The sequence below is a fragment of the Cryptomeria japonica genome, unplaced genomic scaffold (assembly GCF_030272615.1).
Source record: "Cryptomeria japonica unplaced genomic scaffold, Sugi_1.0 HiC_scaffold_89, whole genome shotgun sequence".
NCBI lineage: Eukaryota > Viridiplantae > Streptophyta > Pinopsida > Cupressales > Cupressaceae > Cryptomeria > Cryptomeria japonica.
Window position 1 is genome coordinate 123,819 of NW_026728911.1, and position 11,182 is coordinate 135,000.

Below are 11,182 nucleotides of genomic sequence, written 5' to 3' on the forward strand. Positions count from 1 at the left end.
GGGTGCGATCATACCAGCGTTAGTGCACCGGATCCCATCAGAACTCCGCAGTTAAGCGCGCTTGGGCCGGAGTAGTACTGGGATGGGTGACCTCCCGGGAAGTCCCGGTGTTGCACCCTTTTTTAGTTTTTCGCCGGGCGTCGCAATGCTATTTGAATAAACCTTTTGCCCGTTTGCGTTCTCGTCGGGGCCGGGCCGGGCCGGGGTGCGCTGCCCGCACTACCGCGCGCGCGGGGGGCGACACCGAGCGCGCACCCGAGGCGCCCCGAGCACACAGGCCACGGTGCAACCCGGGCGTTGTGCGCGCACCCCGGTGCGCCCGAGGTGCTGCGCGCGCACCCAGGTGAAATCGGTGTGCACCTCGGCCAGTGCGCGCTCGGTCGAGTCGCGCACGTTGGCCAAGGTGCACGGTGATGTTTCTTACTCTAAGGTTCCGCACCAGACGCCCGGGACAGGTGAGCGAAGCTGGGCGGGGCCGGGTGCGCGGCCGGGGCAGGTGCACGCAGCTGGAGAGAGCTTTGGAGCACACTTCGGAGCGCACCAATGATGCGCTCCATTCAAAAGTTTCCTGAAAAGGCAAAAAAAGTTGAGATTATAGAATTTCCCACTTGAGAGATTGTAAAAAAAAAAAATTTAAAATGAAGGAAACGCGGGTGCCAAGGTGTGCGCAGCCCAGCCAAGGTGTGCGCACCAAGGCGCCCACCCTGGCGAAGGTGCACGCAAGGTGCGCACCCGAGGCAAACCGGACAATTAACCCAACTTTCGACTTCGCGCGCACCTTGGAGCGCACTTCGGAGCGCTCCTTGGTGCGCACCAATCTTGGGCACCTCGGAGTGCACCATGGCGCCCACCAAGGTGCGCACCCGGGGCAAACCGAGCTCCGACTTCGTGCGCACCTTGGAGCGCACGAAAGGTGCGCACCATGGCGCCCACCAAGGTGCGCAGCCCAGCCAAGGCGTGCGCATCAAGGTGCGCACCCTGGCGAAGGTGCGCACCCGGGGCAAACCGAGCTCCGACTTCGTGCGCACCTTGGAGCGCACAAAAGGTGCGCAACCCAGCCAAGGTGTGCGCACCCCGGTCAAACCGAGCTCCGAATCGTGCGCACCAGAGGTGCACGCCATCGTGCGCACCTTGGAGCACACTTCGGAGCCCTCCTTGGTGCGCGCCGATGTTGCGCACCTCGGAGCGCACCCGGGGAAAACAATGCAATTAACCCGACTTTCGACTTCGTGGGCACCTCGGAGCGCTCTCGGGTTCGCACCTCGGAGCACACCGAGGTGCGCACCTTTGATGCGCTGCCTTCACCAATTTCCAGAAAAGGCAAGAAAACATTGAGAAGGTGTGCGCACCGAGGTGCCCACCCTGGCGAAGGTGCACGCGAGGTGCGCACCCGGGGCAAACCGGGCTCCGACTTCGTGCACGCCGCACCTTGGAGCACACTTCGGAGCGCTCCTTGGTGCGCACCAGGGCGCGCAACCCAGCCGAGGTGCCCACCCCGGCGAAGGTGCACGCGAGGTGCGCACCCGGGGCAAACCGGGCTCCGACTTCGTGCACGCCATGGTGCCCACCGCGGCGAAGGTGCACGCGAGGTGCGCACCCGGGGCAAACCGGGCTCCGACTTCGTGCACGCCGCACCTTGGAGCACACTTCGGAGCGCTCCTTGGTGCGCACCATGGTGCCCACCAGGGCGCGCAACCCCGCCGAAGGTGCACGCGAGGTGCGCACCCGGGGCAAACCGGGCTCCGACTTCGTGCACGCCGCACCTTGGAGCACACTTCGGAGCGCTCCTTGGTGCGCACCATGGTGCCCACCAGGGCGCGCAACCCCGCCGAAGGTGCACGCGAGGTGCGCACCCGGGGCAAACCGGGCTCCGACTTCGTGCACGCCATGGTGCGCACCGCGGCGAAGGTGCGCACCCGGGGCAAACCGGGCTCCGACTTCGTGCACGCCGCACCTTGGAGCACACTTCGGAGCGCTCCTTGGTGCGCACCAGGGCGCGCAACCCAGCCGAGGTGCCCACCCCGGCGAAGGTGCACGCGAGGTGCGTACCCGGGGCAAACCGGGCTCCGACTTCGTGCACGCCGCACCTTGGAGCACACTTCGGAGCGCTCCTTGGTGCGCACCATGGTGCCCACCAGGCCGCGCAACCCAGCCAAGGTGTGCGCACCAAGGTGCACGCGAGGTGCGCACCCGGGGCAAACCGGGGTCCGACTTCGTGCACGCCGCACCTTGGAGCACACATCGGGGCGCTCCCGGGTTCGCACCGGCGTTGCGCACCGTGGTGGGCACCTCGGAGCACACCAAGGTGGGCAGCGAGGTGCGCACCTTTGATGCGATGCCTTCACTAATTTCCATAAAAGGCAAAAAAAAAACGAGATTTTAAAATTTCCGTTTTGAAAGATAGTGAGAAAAAGGGAATGCTGGTGCCATCTTGAGCCCGCCCTGGTGCGCAGCCCAGCCAAGGTGTGCGCACCAAGGTGCCCACCCTGGCGAAGGTGCGCGCCCGGGCAATTAACCCAACTTCCAACTTCGCGCGCGCCAGGGTGGGAGCGCACCCAACAACCGGGCCTGGGAAGAGCCAATGCGAGAAACCCCACCAAACGCTCTGACAAAAAAAGAGGGGGCGCTCCAGTAACCCCGCTTCGGAGCGCACCCTGGGCAAACCCAGCCAAGGTGCCCACCCCGGCCAAGGTGCAGGCGAGGTGCGCACCCGGGGCAAACCGGGCTCCGACAACGTGCACGCCGCACCTTGGAGCACACTTCGTAGCGCTCCCGGGTGCGCACCTCAGAGCACACCAAGGTGGGCAGCGAGGTGCGCACCTTTGATGCGCTGCCTTCACTAATTTCCAGAAAAGGCAAAAAAAAAAGGAGATTTTAAAATTTCCGTTTTGAAAGATAGTGAAAAAAACGGAACGCGCGTGCCATCTTGAGCCCGCCCTGGTGCGCAGCCCAGGTAAGGTGCCCACCCTGGCAAAGGTGCGCACCCGGGCAATTAACCCTACTTCCGACTTCGTGCGCGCCAGGGTGGCAACCGGGCCTCGGAAGAGCCAATGCGAGAAACCCCACCAAACGCTCCGACAAAAAAAGAGGCGGCGCTCCAATAACCCCGCTTCGGAGCGCAGCCGGGGCAAACCCAGCCAAGGTGCCCACCCCGACGAAGGTGCACGCGAGGTGCGCACCCGGGGCAAACCGGGCTCCGACAACGTGCACGCAGCACCTTGGAGCACACTTCGAAGCACTCCCGGGTGCCCACCGGCGTTGCGCACCGTGGTGGGCAGCGAGGTGCGCACCTTTGATGCGCTGCCTTCACTAATTTCCAGAAAAAGGCAAAAAAAAATGAGATTTTAAAATTTCCGTTTTGAAAGATAGTGAAAAAAAAGGAACGCGGGTGCCATCTTGAGCCCGCCCTGGTGCGCAGCCCAGGCAAGGCATGCGCACCAAGGTGCCCACCCGAGGTGCACACCCGGGGCAAACCGGGCTCCGACTTCGTGCAGGCCGCACCTTGGAGCACACTTCGGAGCGCTCCTTGGTGCGCACCATGGTGCCCACCAGGGCGCGCAACCCAGCCAAGGTCTGCACACTAAGGTGCCCACCCCGGCGAAGGTGCACGCGAGGTGCGCACCCGGGGCAAACCGGGCTCCGACTTCGTGCACGCCATGGTGCCCACCGCGGCGAAGGTGCACGCGAGGTGCGCACCCGGGGCAAACCGGGCTCCGACTTCGTGCACGCCGCACCTTGGAGCACACTTCGGAGCGCTCCTTGGTGCGCACCATGGTGCCCACCAGGGCGCGCAACCCAGCCAAGGTGTGCGCACCAAGGTGCACGCGAGGTGCGCACCCGGGGCAAACCGGGGTCCGACTTCGTGCACGCCGCACCTTGGAGCACACATCGGAGCGCTCCCAGGTTCGCACCAGCGTTGCGCACCTTTGATGCGCTGCCTTCACTAATTTCCAGAAAAGGCAAAAAAAAACGATATTTTAAAATTTCCGTTCTGAAAGATAGTGAAAAAAACGGAACGCGGGTGCCATCTTGAGCCCTTCCTGGTGCGCAGCCCAGGCAAGTTGTGCGCACCAAGGTGCCCACCCTGGCGGAGGTGCGCGCCCGGGGCAAACCGGGCTCCGACTTCGTGCACTGCATGGTGCCCACCAAGGCGCGCAACCCAGCCAAGGTGCCCACCGCAGCGAAGGTGCACGCGAGGTGCACACCCGGGGCAAACCGGGCTCCGACTTCGTGCACGCCGCACCTTGGAGCACACTTCAGAGCGCTCCTTGGTGCGCACCAGGGCGCGCAACCCAGCCGAGGTGCCCACCCCGGCGAAGGTGCACGCGAGGTGCGCACCCGGGGCAAACCGGGCTCCGACTTCGTGCACGCCATGGTGCCCACCGCGGCGAAGGTGCGCACCCGGGGCAAACCGGGCTCCGACTTCGTGCACGCCGCACCTTGGAGCACACTTCGGAGCGCTCCTTGGTGCGCACCATGGTGCCCACCAGGCCGCGCAACCCAGCCAAGGTGTGCGCACCAAGGTGCACGCGAGGTGCGCACCCGGGGCAAACCGGGGTCCGACTTCGTGCACGCCGCACCTTGGAGCACACATCGGGGCGCTCCCGGGTTCGCACCGGCGTTGCGCACCGTGGTGGGCACCTCGGAGCACACCAAGGTGGGCAGCGAGGTGCGCACCTTTGATGCGATGCCTTCACTAATTTCCATAAAAGGCAAAAAAAAAACGAGATTTTAAAATTTCCGTTTTGAAAGATAGTGAGAAAAAGGGAATGCTGGTGCCATCTTGAGCCCGCCCTGGTGCGCAGCCCAGCCAAGGTTTGCGCACCAAGGTGCCCACCCTGGCGAAGGTGCGCGCCCGGGCAATTAACCCAACTTCCAACTTCGCGCGCGCCAGGGTGGGAGCGCACCCAACAACCGGGCCTGGGAAGAGCCAATGCGAGAAACCCCACCAAACTCTCTGACAAAAAAAGAGGGGGCGCTCCAGTAACCCCGCTTCGGAGCGCACCCTGGGCAAACCCAGCCAAGGTGCCCACCCCGGCCAAGGTGCAGGCGAGGTGCGCACCCGGGGCAAACCGGGCTCCGACAACGTGCACGCCGCACCTTGGAGCACACTTCGTAGCGCTCCCGGGTGCGCACCTCAGAGCACACCAAGGTGGGCAGCGAGGTGCGCACCTTTGATGCGCTGCCTTCACTAATTTCCAGAAAAGGCAAAAAAAAAAGGAGATTTTAAAATTTCCGTTTTGAAAGATAGTGAAAAAAACGGAACGCGCGTGCCATCTTGAGCCCGCCCTGGTGCGCAGCCCAGGTAAGGTGCCACCCTGGCAAAGGTGCGCACCCGGGCAATTAACCCTACTTCCGACTTCGTGCGCGCCAGGGTGGCAACCGGGCCTCGGAAGAGCCAATGCGAGAAACCCCACCAAACGCTCCGACAAAAAAAGAGGCGGCGCTCCAATAACCCCGCTTCGGAGCGCAGCCGGGGCAAACCAAGCCAAGGTGCCCACCCCGACGAAGGTGCACGCGAGGTGCGCACCCGGGGCAAACCGGGCTCCGACAACGTGCACGCAGCACCTTGGAGCACACTTCGAAGCACTCCCGGGTGCCCACCGGCGTTGCGCACCGTGGTGGGCAGCGAGGTGCGCACCTTTGATGCGCTGCCTTCACTAATTTCCAGAAAAAGGCAAAAAAAAATGAGATTTTAAAATTTCCGTTTTGAAAGATAGTGAAAAAAAAGGAACGCGGGTGCCATCTTGAGCCCGCCCTGGTGCGCAGCCCAGGCAAGGCATGCGCACCAAGGTGCCCACCCGAGGTGCACACCCGGGGCAAACCGGGCTCCGACTTCGTGCAGGCCGCACCTTGGAGCACACTTCGGAGCGCTCCTTGGTGCGCACCATGGTGCCCACCAGGGCGCACCCGAGGCAAACCGGGCTCCGACTTCGTGCACGCCGCACCTTGGAGCACACATCGGAGCGCTCCCAGGTTCGCACCAGCGTTGCGCACCTTTGATGCGCTGCCTTCACTAATTTCCAGAAAAGGCAAAAAAAAACGATATTTTAAAATTTCCGTTCTGAAAGATAGTGAAAAAAACGGAACGCGGGTGCCATCTTGAGCCCTTCCTGATGCGCAGCCCAGGCAAGTTGTGCGCACCAAGGTGCCCACCCTGGCGGAGGTGCGCGCCCGGGGCAAACCGGGCTCCGACTTCGTGCACTGCATGGTGCCCACCAAGGCGCGCAACCCAGCCAAGGTGCCCACCGCAGCGAAGGTGCACGCGAGGTGCGCACCCGAGGTGCACACCCGGGGCAAACCGGGCTCCGACTTCGTGCACGCCGCACCTTGGAGCACACTTCAGAGCGCTCCTTGGTACGCACCAGGGCGCGCAACCCAGCCAAGGTGCTCACCCCGGCGAAGGTGCACGCGAGGTGCGCACCCGGGGCAAACCGGGCTCGGACTTCGTGCACGCCGCACCTTGGAGCACACATCGGAGCGCTCCCGGGTTCGCACCAGCATTGCGCACCTTTGATGCGCTGCCTTCACTAATTTCCAGAAAAGGCAAAAAAAAGAAAAAAATGAGATTTTAAAATTTCCGTTTTGAAAGATAGTGAAAAAAACGGAACGCGGGTGCCATCTTGAGCCCGCCCTGGTGTGCAGCCCAGGCAAGTTGTGCGCACCAAGGCACCCACCCTGGCCAAGGTGGGTCACGGGGTGGGTCCTAGGGTGGGTAACGGGGTGGGTACTAAGGTGCGTGCCAAGGTGGGTCATAGGGTGGGTGCCAAGGTGGGCACCAGGGTGGGTGTGCACCAACCCTAGCCAGGGTAGGTCACGGGGTGGTTGTCGGGGTGGGCGTCAAGGAGCCAAGGTGGGTGGCAAGTAGCCAAGTTGCGTGCCAAGGTGGGTGTCGGGGTGGGTGCCAAGGATCCAAGGTGGGTGCCAAGGAACCAAGGTGGGTGTCTGGGTGGGTGCCGAGGTGGGAGCCAGGGTGGGTCCCAAGGTGAGTGCAAAGGTGGGTGCCAGGGTCAAGGTGAGTGCCAATGTGGGTTCCAAGGTGCCAGGGTCAGGGTGAGTGCCAATGTGGGTTCAAAGGTGCTAAGTTGGGTGCGAGGTTGGGTGCGAGGGTGGGTGGGTGCCAAGGTGTGCTAGGTGGAAGCCCGGGTGGGTCGGCATCCCATGGGTGTCGAGTTGGGTGCCTGATGGGTGCTTCTTGTCAAGTTTTAGTCGTCGGGACTCATTTCGAGCCTTAGAGGTCGTTTCTTGTCCGGTTGCCCTGTCTTCGACCTGGGAACCCAATTTTGGTCCTCGGGTCCCATTTTTTTTTGTCTCGCATCCCACTTTTGGCCTGTGGCCTTTTCGGGGTCGATTCTCGTTTTGGGCATCAGAGCATGTTTCTTCTCCTAAAACCCAATATTTGTTTATTAAGTCTCGGAACACATTTTTGTTCTCGTGGACCCATCATGGGTCTTGGAACGCATTTGTGGTCCTTGGGTCCCATTTTGCATCCCGAAACTTGTGTTTTGGTGCTTGATCCCTATTTTGGGTGCCCACCTTGCACCAAGTGCGCACCCGGGGCAAACCGAGCGCCTTGGTGCACCGGGGCAAGATCGAGCGTGCACCCGAGGCGCCCCGAACATGCACCAAGGTGCACTCGGCCCACATGTGAGCGCAGGTCGTTGCGCCCGAGGTGGTGTGTGGGCACCGCGTTGCAGACGGGACACTGCACGCACACGACGCCCCCTCCAGGTGCACGCACGTAGGCCGGGCCGGGTGCACACCCGACGCCCTAGCAAGGTGCGCGCACCCGGGCAGGGCTCACACTTGGCGAACGGGGCGCACTTCGCGAGGGAGGGTGTGCACCTCGACGGGGGTGGGTGGCCGGGGTGGATTCGCACGTGGGTCGCGGTTTGCTAAGTACACACTGCGACAAGCTCATAACGGGTGCGATCATACCAGCGTTAGTGCACCGGATCCCATCAGAACTCCGCAGTTAAGCGCGCTTGGGCCGGAGTAGTACTGGGATGGGTGACCTCCCGGGAAGTCCCGGTGTTGCACCCTTTTTTAGTTTTTCGCCGGGCGTCGCAATGCTATTTGAATAAACCTTTTGCCCGTTTGCGTTCTCGTCGGGGCCGGGCCGGGCCGGGGTGCGCTGCCCGCACTACCGCGCGCGCGGGGGCGACACCGAGCGCGCACCCGAGGCGCCCCGAGCACACAGGCCACGGTGCAACCCGGGCGTTGTGCGCGCACCCCGGTGCGCCCGAGGTGCTGCGCGCGCACCCAGGTGAAATCGGTGTGCACCTCGGCCAGTGCGCGCTCGGTCGAGTCGCGCACGTTGGCCAAGGTGCACGGTGATGTTTCTTACTCTAAGGTTCCGCACCAGACGCCCGGGACAGGTGAGCGAAGCTGGGCGGGGCCGGGTGCGCGGCCGGGGCAGGTGCACGCAGCTGGAGAGAGCTTTGGAGCACACTTCGGAGCGCACCAATGATGCGCTCCATTCAAAAGTTTCCTGAAAAGGCAAAAAAAGTTGAGATTATAGAATTTCCCACTTGAGAGATTGTAAAAAAAAAAAATTTAAAATGAAGGAAACGCGGGTGCCAAGGTGTGCGCAGCCCAGCCAAGGTGTGCGCACCAAGGCGCCCACCCTGGCGAAGGTGCACGCAAGGTGCGCACCCGAGGCAAACCGGACAATTAACCCAACTTTCGACTTCGCGCGCACCTTGGAGCGCACTTCGGAGCGCTCCTTGGTGCGCACCAATCTTGGGCACCTCGGAGTGCACCATGGCGCCCACCAAGGTGCGCACCCGGGGCAAACCGAGCTCCGACTTCGTGCGCACCTTGGAGCGCACGAAAGGTGCGCACCATGGCGCCCACCAAGGTGCGCAGCCCAGCCAAGGCGTGCGCATCAAGGTGCGCACCCTGGCGAAGGTGCGCACCCGGGGCAAACCGAGCTCCGACTTCGTGCGCACCTTGGAGCGCACAAAAGGTGCGCAACCCAGCCAAGGTGTGCGCACCCCGGTCAAACCGAGCTCCGAATCGTGCGCACCAGAGGTGCACGCCATCGTGCGCACCTTGGAGCACACTTCGGAGCCCTCCTTGGTGCGCGCCGATGTTGCGCACCTCGGAGCGCACCCGGGGAAAACAATGCAATTAACCCGACTTTCGACTTCGTGGGCACCTCGGAGCGCTCTCGGGTTCGCACCTCGGAGCACACCGAGGTGCGCACCTTTGATGCGCTGCCTTCACCAATTTCCAGAAAAGGCAAGAAAACATTGAGAAGGTGTGCGCACCGAGGTGCCCACCCTGGCGAAGGTGCACGCGAGGTGCGCACCCGGGGCAAACCGGGCTCCGACTTCGTGCACGCCGCACCTTGGAGCACACTTCGGAGCGCTCCTTGGTGCGCACCAGGGCGCGCAACCCCGCCGAAGGTGCACGCGAGGTGCGCACCCGGGGCAAACCGGGCTCCGACTTCGTGCACGCCATGGTGCGCACCGCGGCGAAGGTGCGCACCCGGGGCAAACCGGGCTCCGACTTCGTGCACGCCGCACCTTGGAGCACACTTCGGAGCGCTCCTTGGTGCGCACCAGGGCGCGCAACCCAGCCGAGGTGCCCACCCCGGCGAAGGTGCACGCGAGGTGCGTACCCGGGGCAAACCGGGCTCCGACTTCGTGCACGCCGCACCTTGGAGCACACTTCGGAGCGCTCCTTGGTGCGCACCATGGTGCCCACCAGGCCGCGCAACCCAGCCAAGGTGTGCGCACCAAGGTGCACGCGAGGTGCGCACCCGGGGCAAACCGGGGTCCGACTTCGTGCACGCCGCACCTTGGAGCACACATCGGGGCGCTCCCGGGTTCGCACCGGCGTTGCGCACCGTGGTGGACACCTCGGAGCACACCAAGGTGGGCAGCGAGGTGCGCACCTTTGATGCGATGCCTTCACTAATTTCCATAAAAGGCAAAAAAAAAACAAGATTTTAAAATTTCCGTTTTGAAAGATAGTGAGAAAAAGGGAATGCTGGTGCCATCTTGAGCCCGCCCTGGTGCGCAGCCCAGCCAAGGTGTGCGCACCAAGGTGCCCACCCTGGCGAAGGTGCGCGCCCGGGCAATTAACCCAACTTCCAACTTCGCGCGCGCCAGGGTGGGAGCGCACCCAACAACCGGGCCTGGGAAGAGCCAATGCGAGAAACCCCACCAAACGCTCTGACAAAAAAAGAGGGGGCGCTCCAGTAACCCCGCTTCGGAGCGCACCCTGGGCAAACCCAGCCAAGGTGCCCACCCCGGCCAAGGTGCAGGCGAGGTGCGCACCCGGGGCAAACCGGGCTCCGACAACGTGCACGCCGCACCTTGGAGCACACTTCGTAGCGCTCCCGGGTGCGCACCTCAGAGCACACCAAGGTGGGCAGCGAGGTGCGCACCTTTGATGCGCTGCCTTCACTAATTTCCAGAAAAGGCAAAAAAAAAAGGAGATTTTAAAATTTCCGTTTTGAAAGATAGTGAAAAAAACGGAACGCGCGTGCCATCTTGAGCCCGCCCTGGTGCGCAGCCCAGGTAAGGTGCCCACCCTGGCAAAGGTGCGCACCCGGGCAATTAACCCTACTTCCGACTTCGTGCGCGCCAGGGTGGCAACCGGGCCTCGGAAGAGCCAATGCGAGAAACCCCACCAAACGCTCCGACAAAAAAAGAGGCGGCGCTCCAATAACCCCGCTTCGGAGCGCAGCCGGGGCAAACCCAGCCAAGGTGCCCACCCCGACGAAGGTGCACGCGAGGTGCGCACCCGGGGCAAACCGGGCTCCGACAACGTGCACGCAGCACCTTGGAGCACACTTCGAAGCACTCCCGGGTGCCCACCGGCGTTGCGCACCGTGGTGGGCAGCGAGGTGCGCACCTTTGATGCGCTGCCTTCACTAATTTCCAGAAAAAGGCAAAAAAAAATGAGATTTTAAAATTTCCGTTTTGAAAGATAGTGAAAAAAAAGGAACGCGGGTGCCATCTTGAGCCCGCCCTGGTGCGCAGCCCAGGCAAGGCATGCGCACCAAGGTGCCCACCCGAGGTGCACACCCGGGGCAAACCGGGCTCCGACTTCGTGCAGGCCGCACCTTGGAGCACACTTCGGAGCGCTCCTTGGTGCGCACCATGGTGCCCACCAGGGCGCGCAACCCAGCCAAGGTCTGCACACCAAGGTGCCCACCCCGGCGAAGGTG

The 11,182-nt window shown here is 62.9% G+C and overlaps 2 non-coding genes across 2 annotated transcripts; both read left to right on the forward strand.

The window, feature by feature from the left end:
* On the forward strand, nucleotides 1-119 carry LOC131864607 (5S ribosomal RNA). The gene has a single exon (XR_009363372.1). It is a non-coding gene; the product is annotated as a 5S ribosomal RNA (ribosomal RNA).
* A 7,805-nt stretch (nucleotides 120-7,924) lies between these two features.
* On the forward strand, nucleotides 7,925-8,043 carry LOC131864608 (5S ribosomal RNA). Its single transcript, XR_009363373.1, has one exon. It is a non-coding gene; the product is annotated as a 5S ribosomal RNA (ribosomal RNA).
* The last annotated feature ends 3,139 nt before the right edge of the window (nucleotides 8,044-11,182 follow it).